Source organism: Octodon degus, unplaced genomic scaffold (assembly GCF_000260255.1).
Source record: "Octodon degus isolate 3935 unplaced genomic scaffold, OctDeg1.0 scaffold00004, whole genome shotgun sequence".
Classification (NCBI taxonomy): domain Eukaryota; kingdom Metazoa; phylum Chordata; class Mammalia; order Rodentia; family Octodontidae; genus Octodon; species Octodon degus.
This window is the reverse complement of record NW_004524580.1, coordinates 31,163,772-31,170,616: the sequence shown is the minus strand read 5'-3', so window position 1 is coordinate 31,170,616 and position 6,845 is coordinate 31,163,772.

The following is a 6,845-nucleotide window of genomic DNA, read 5'->3' as shown; positions in this document are numbered from 1 at the left end:
TTCTGTTTTCCTAATATGTGAGTTCACAGGTATGAATTTCCCTCTGAGAACTGCTTTCATCATATCCCATAAATTCCAATAAGTTGTGCTTGAATTTTCATTGAATTGTAGATATTGTTGAATTTCTTGTTTAATTTCAGCTGTGACCCATTGATTGCTGAGTGGGGTGTTATTTAACTTCCATGTATTTAAGGTTTTTTTCTGGTTTCTTTTGTCATTTATTTCCAGTTTCATTGCAGTGTGGTCAGATAATGTGCATGGGATAATTTCTGTCTTCTTCCATATACTTAAGTGTGACCTATGGACCAGTATGTGGTCTATTTTAGAAAATGACCCATGTGCAGCTGAGAAAAATGTATATTCAGCCGTGTTTGGGTGGAACACTCTGTATATGTCCACCAAGTCCATTTGTTTCAAGTTTTGGTTCAGTTTTGTTATTTGTTTGCTAAGTTTTTGTCTGGTTGATCTATCTTTTGGGGATAAGCGGGTGCTAAGATCTCCTGTTAAGATTGTGGTATTGGATATTAGATTTTTCATGTCCATTACGACTTGCTTTATATAGTTGGGTGTTCCCATGTTTGGTGCATACATATTTATGAGTGTTACCTCTTCCTGTTGAATTTTTCCCCTAACCAGCATATAGTGGCCTTCTTTATTTCACTTGATTATTCTTGGTTTGAAGTTGAGACTGCCTGAGAATAGGATCGTTACCCCTGCTGTTTTTTGAGGTGCTGGGGCATGTAGTATTGTGTTCCATCCTTTGACTTTTAGCCTGTGAATGTCTTTATGAGTTAAATGTGTTTCTTGTATATAGCATATTGTTGGATTTTGTTTCCTAATCCACTGTGCCAGTCTATTTCTCTTAATTGGTTAATTGAGTCCATTTACATTGATGTTTATACTCGAGATGTATTGACTTACAATTGACATGTTATTTACCTGTTGTTATTAACTCCTTTTTCTCCTGTGTTTAATTGCTTGCCCTATTTAGTTGGTTTCTTCTGATCTCATTCTTGGAGTTCTGATCCTTTTGGTCCCTCTCTAGAACATCTTTCAGTAGCCTGTGTAGGGTTGGCTTTGTCATCATGAAATTCTTTCGCTGTTCTTTGTCATGGAAGTATTTCCCTTCTCCATCAAACTTGAAAGAGAGTTTTGCAGGTTATAGTAGTCTGGGATGGAATTTGTTTTCATAGAGGACTTGAAGTATTCTGCTCCATGCTCTTCTTGCCTTCATGGTTTGTGAAGAGAAGTCGGCTGTAATTCTGATGGGTTTTCTTTTGAATGTGATCTGCTGCTTTTCTCTAGCAGCTTTCAGTATATTATTCTTGGCCTGGATTTCTGGGATCTTGACTATTATTTGTCTCGGTGTTTTTTTAATTGGGTTGAGGTTACTTGACATTGTGTATGCTTCGGTTACTTGGATGTTAGATTGTTTCCTCATATTTGGGAAGTTTTCTGCTATTACTTCTGCCCATATGTTTTTAATGTCATTTGTGTTGACTCCTTCTTTCTCATTGATGCCTATTATTCTCACATTGTTCATCTTTGCATCATCTTGCAGGTGATGGATTATTCTTTCCTGCATTCTCGTTGTTTTTAAGAGATCCTTTCTTTTCTTTTCACTAGCTGCACCAGCATCTTCAAGATCTGAAAATCTGTCTTCAGTTTCACTTAAATGATTTTGCAAGCTTGTAATTGAGATTTTAAGTTCCTCTATATCTCTTTGACTCTGCTTCATGTGATCTATTTCTTTCCTGTATTGCTCATTCAAGGAATCCGTTATTTTTCTGATCTCTATTTTTTTTTATCAGTGTCTTCTTTAGAAGCACTTATAAATTCTTTTACTGCAGTGTTTTTTTTTTCAGATTGGGTTTCCTCCCTATGTTTCTGTAGTTGATTGTTTACTTCAGATGCTATGAGTTCTGAGAATTCTTTTTTAATATTTCAGAAAAGAATTCCTCTCTGAGTTCCTCTATGACTTTCTGCTGTTGCTTATTTACTATCGATGCTATTATTTCATCCATTTGAGCTGAGCTAGTGTCCTCTGCACTTGTTCTGGGTGGGCATTGGGTTTCCTCCATATGTTTTTGCATTTGATTCTTTACTGCAGATGTTATTAATTCAGGGATTTCTTTTTTATTTCCAATCTGAGTTCCTCTACACCTTTCTACAGCTGTTTCTTTATTTCAGAAGCTGTTAATTCATTGCTTTCAGCTGTGTGATTCCCAATTTGTTCTGTGTTAGTGTCCTCTGCACTTGTTATGGGTGGATTTGGGTTCTGAAATTGTGTTTTGCTCCTTCTTGTTGTCATTTTGTGTAGCACTGTCTTCTGATCTCTATTGTAGATCTTTGTTGCAGTAATAACCTTAGCACCTACTGAAGTTCAGGTGCAGATCTACAAAGTTTGAATTTATCCAGCTGTGTCTGGCTTGGGTCTGGCTGCTGTGCTCAGCTCCTTCCTGCTGCTACCCTTGAGGGTGAACCTGTTGTGCCCCTCTGGCAATATGTTCTTCTCCTGGACTAGCTGTGTGGCTCTGTCCCCTACACTCTCTGCAGGGATTGCAGCTTCAGGGTTTCACCCCAGGTCTGTATGCCAGGCCTGAGTGAGTCTCGAGGGGACACGGTGGAGTAGCGGGGAGAGGCAGCTCTCCCACACACTCACTGGGCCTGGGCTTGGACCGGATCTGGGGGTTCCTGGAATGTGGCAGAAATTCCTGCTTGGCAGGCGGGGTAGGGGAGGTGCTGCACAGTGGTGGGGGTGTCCCAAGGGGTTGGAAGAGGGTCTCAGCCACACTGTGCCTGGGCTGGAACCAGTAGGTCCTGACAGCGCAGGGTAGCCAGAAGCTCTCCCACACACTCACCGGGCCTGGGCTAGGACTGGGTCTCTAACTTTAGCTTTCTAAGGCCAACAGCAATAAAGATATCACAGCAATAAAATAGAAGCAGCAACACTCAAGCTTGGTGGTTAAAATTTAATCCATTTCTTTCATTTCTACTTTTTAACTACATTACTTAGAAACAATGTCCTGGAAAAGGAAAAGGAAAATAAAAAGAATGTTTAATTAGAAAAAATATCTAATTTTTTTAAACAAAACATGTCAATGTTCATTCTATCTTGATGTTTGGAATCATAATGTTTGTTTGGTCTTCTAGCATTTTATTAGGGGAATTTTCAAAAGACAAGAGAAGTCGAAAGAATTGCATTGTGCCTACCAGCTACTAACCTCTATATTCTATAAATTAAATTATCTCTAGTTGTTTTATTACAAGTCAGTCCTTCTTGTGACCCTCCTCTGCAGCTTTCTGGTTTCCGTGCATTTCCAAGTCAGCTGCGATGGGTCACTGAGGAAGTTTACAGGCAGTTAGGTGGGAAACCCTGAGGCTACCAGGCACACGCGAGGCCCACCCTTTGTTGAAATGGTCCCAGTGGCCCTGGACCCTCTCTCCCTGCAATGAAGGCGCTGTTGGAGGACAGGACAAAGTGCCTTCTGTGGGTCCCCAACATTGGAGACCCGAGCACGGGCTTGTCCGCAGCCTCTAAAGCCTGAAGCAGTTTGCCAGTGGGTGCTCTCCTTTGTCACCGGGTGTGTGCGCCTGTGTGACGTGCATACATTACGCGGTGCTTGTGTGTGCGTCGCATCTGGGACCTCTGTGACCTACAATTCAACATGGGGTTTGTCATCAAGCCTCTTTAGACTGTCAGCATTTTTAAAAGTTTGTTTTGTTCCCTATGCTAATAAAGCTTGTCTCTTCTTCAATCAAAGCATATTACGGCCCCTTTTTTCCCATGTAAGCAAGGCCACAATCTGTTCTGCTTAAATGCCTCGTCATCCTCGCGCCCCCAATCCTGCTCCCCTAGATTTTTGATATTGTGGCCTATTATGTAACAGATGGCCCAACAGACCTCCGACTCTTTGCCGTGTTGGCCAGCGTGGTTCCAAAAAATAGCAGCAGTGACTGAGTGTTCCCAGGCATGGGACGCTCATGAATTTTAACTCCTCAACAACAAAGGAATTCAAAGGGGGTAAAGAGCCAATCTATCAGGAGCCCGGGCAATTAAAAGATGTAGGTTGGTGTCACAGAGCACAGGATTCCCTTCCCAGGTTCAGAACGTTCAGATTAGATTAGATCAGCTGGTCTTCCTTTCATTTCCACCCTGAGCAAGGTAGCAAAACAGTGAGCCAACTCCAGGACAGAAGGCACTGGGATCTGAGCTTCTCCTGACTACGTGTCTGCATTGTTGTGTGAGGACACTGGGGAAGAGGGACAGAGGAGCCCACAGATGGGGTGATCCCAAGGAGAGCTCTGGGGACAACCAGGAAGTCGGCATCTCCCCGGCTTGGGTTCTTTACCCAGTCACCTGGGTGCTTCTGTTTTAGCCACTTGGAGGATGGGTTTGGAAGTCAGAGGCTCATGCTTTGGTACCAGGACAGAGGAGCAGACCCACGCAGTGATAGGATATGGAGATGGGAGGATGGCACTGCCTGCTTCTGCCTGAAAAGCACAGAAGTGGACAAAAAAGGAAAGCAGCATTTTTCGTGGTTCCCCTGCTACAAAACATTCTTAGTCTATTTTCTTCCTGTTCTTTCTTTAATCTTGTGTTTATAATTTATTTGAAATTATGGACATCTACGGCTGCATTTTCTATTTGGAAAGAAAAAAAAAAAACCAAGTGGCCTGTGTTATGTACAGGCACCAACTCCACAACTCCATTGTACATGTTATGTGCTGAACACATGTACAAAAAAAGAAAAAAAGAGAAAGGGTCAAGAGGTGGGGTGGGGGAAGGGGAGAAGGGAAAGGGAAGGAGGGAAGAAATTCTAGAGTGTCCTGTACATACGCCAGCCTCCCACAAGGAAGGCAGCATTGTGTGCCACACACACGGAATGAAAAACTAAAAGTGTAGAAAATCTCATAATAATGAACCTTCACAGATTCAGTATCCAAATCTCTGCATATCCATCTCTGCACCTCAAAGTTAGGCCATTTCCACCTCTGGAATATTTCTATGCTCCTTTGAGAGAGAGAGAGAGAGAGAGAGAGAGAGAGAGAGAGAGAGAGAGAGAGAGACAGACAGACAGACAGACAGACAAGGCAGACAGACAGACAGGCAGACACAGAGGTAGAACAAGAGACAGAAAACAGAAAAAAGGCAGAGAGAGACAGAGATGAAAGACAGAGAGAGAGAAAGAGAGAGAGGATTCTCATCATAGTTTTTGTTACAGGAAATGTCTCCTTTTCACTTTGGCTTGAAGTCGGCTGTATGCTTATTAATCACTTGACAAATTCATTCAGATCATTTCCTGGGAGTGCAGAGACAGGGGGACTTAATTTTATCTGCGCCTAAGCTGCTGGCTAGAGCATCTAGAATGAGACTTCTGAAGTTATCTTTTAATCTGGAATAGCAAAGAGTCAATTCAAAAGTTATACTTTCAATTCACCGAACAGTAGCATTTGAACATAAGAAAAGAAACTACATAGTCCATGTGCCTAGAAAATCGTCCTGGCTCGATATTGCGCTTCATTCTTGAAGAAGCTGAGAGCCGGAGAAGTGAGTGCAGGGCAGCCAAAGCGCTCAGGGCAGAGCGGGAGTGTGAAGCCACCTTGGTGTTCTTGCTCTGCGTCTCATGGCTGCTCACTGTGCCCCACTGGGCATCTTCAGAGCGTCTGACACTATGAGGGATGTGCAGGAGGAGGCCTGGCCCCCTCTTGTGGAGGTGACCGTCCAGCTGGGGACACAGAAGCATGCCCATGGCCACACTGAGCAACAACGCAGACATGTGACTTCGCTAAACTGTGAGATGGATGTAGGAAAATAGGAATTGAGAGGAAGGAGCCAGGTGTGCTGGCTCCAGGGCTCTGCTCTGACATCAGCTTAATGGGAAACTGAGGCAAGAGGGAGCGGGGGCCCTCTGCTTCTCAAAAGCACAGGATGTCTTTCTCCTGACTTTCTTTCTTATGGAGAACATTGTTTCTTGGAAAAGAATTTTGAGTGACAGTCCTAGAAAATAATTCTCTCCAATATGAATCACCCTCCTGACTCAGCCCTTGAAGGAACAAGACAGGAAACAAATATGTCTAATTCGTAGTTAAGGTTTTTGATAGATGGTGGACTGAAACGTGAGTTTCTCAGTGTAAGAACTTTTCGCTGTTGTCCCCAAATCACCATCCTCCATCACTGCCACCATCACCATCACCACCACCGTGATCTCCTTACACGGTCACCAGCCTCAGTGGCAGCACGTCACGCCTTCGTGCCCGTAACAACAGCATCCTCCACTGACAACATCTCTATATCATCTCATTGTTGAAAATACCGTTAACTCCCAGCACCAATGACCTCTGCCCCAGGATCCCATCCGCAACAGCACATCAGGCTGGGCCCCCTCCATCACTCATGTCATCAACATCACCATGACAGGTGCCACCCCTTCCCCAGCAACGACATCCCCCCACGGTACATCAGCCAACCACACCCCGCTCGCTGTCACAATGCTGCACACTCAGCATGTCCTCTAGCCAGCAAAAGTACTGGCCGAGGACGCCTACCCGAATGATTATAACTGTCTGAGTCTTTAGAAAAGCCTTGGGACGGTGGTATTTCTGGCTTGAGTTTTTACTAAAAAAAAAAAAAAAAAAGGGAGAGGGTAAAAGCAAGATTTAGCAGAACCAGAAAGGGTGCAGATAATTTAAAGAATCCTAGAGCTTTAAAAAGCAATGGGGCTTTAACTAAACCAAAGCTTTTTGTTTAAAATCACCAGGGAAAAATCTGGTAAGCAACCTGACATGAAGATGGGTGAGAAAGGGTATTCTCAGATTATGAAAAGGGTATTCTCAGATTATGA